Below are 1,164 nucleotides of genomic sequence, written 5' to 3' on the forward strand. Positions count from 1 at the left end.
ATCTCCATTGAATAATACAAACTGTGATGACTCCTCTTATGGGAGATTTTTGGAGAATAGGTTTTATGTATTTGTGTCCCTTTGGGTTTCCTTTGGGGTTTTCCTTATTTTTATCATATGTATATATTGCTATGCTCGGACCGGTTATCTTCGCAGCCGGAACTTGAGTCTTGATATTCCTGTTTTTTGACACTCCTTTGTATATATATAATCACGCGTTGGTTATTCTTGTTCGTTACGTTATCGATCGAAGTGTTGCGCTTTGAATTGTGATTTTTGTTTACCCCTTTTTCTACAAAGACTCCTAGTTATAATCAATCATTCATACTACTATACGTACTAAATTTTTATTTTAGAGGTCGTAATACCTTGCCATCTCTGAATTATGACTTAAGCATAAGACTCTGTATGGTAGGGTGTTACAAGTTCTTTTAATAGGATAAATTATTTTTTATCTTTTAAAATTTGACCAAAATTTTAAAAATATTCATAAATTTTATTCTATTTTTTTATTTTAAAAAATTTTTATTTTCATCAAATATATTGTAGATAATTAAATTTTTTTAAAAATTTAGAATTAATTTATCAATAACTTTATGAAAACAATATTTAATACAAGTAACCCAAACATAAACTTTTATTATTGGCTTTCAATCGTCAAACATTATTATTGAATTGATCTTAAATTTCTTAAAAAATTAGCTGTAAGAATATATTTAATATAAATAAAAATTTCTAGAATACAAATAAAATAAAATGAAACATAAAAATATTTTTAAAATTTTATCAAATTTCATATAAAAAAATATATACTTTGCCCTTTTCAAAGTCATTAGATATGATATGAAATTTATTGCGAATATTGATGATAAATTGTATATTCATCAAATGTACAATAATAAACAATGTTTATTTTTAGGTTTAAATGTACAATTTGAAAATAATGACAAAATCAACTTATTATCAAATTAATTCAACATAAAATTGATACAAAGTATATCTAAATATTATATTAATTTATAATATCCTAAATATATTTTAATATTTTACCTAATTGTAAAGAAAAATGAATCGGTTTAGGGTTTGTTTAGGCTTCTAAGAAAAAAAATTTTTTTGAGTTTTTTTTTTTAAATTTATAAAAAAAGTAAAAATAATTTTATATTT

Source organism: Arachis duranensis, chromosome 2 (genome assembly GCF_000817695.3).
Source record: "Arachis duranensis cultivar V14167 chromosome 2, aradu.V14167.gnm2.J7QH, whole genome shotgun sequence".
Lineage (NCBI taxonomy): Eukaryota > Viridiplantae > Streptophyta > Magnoliopsida > Fabales > Fabaceae > Arachis > Arachis duranensis.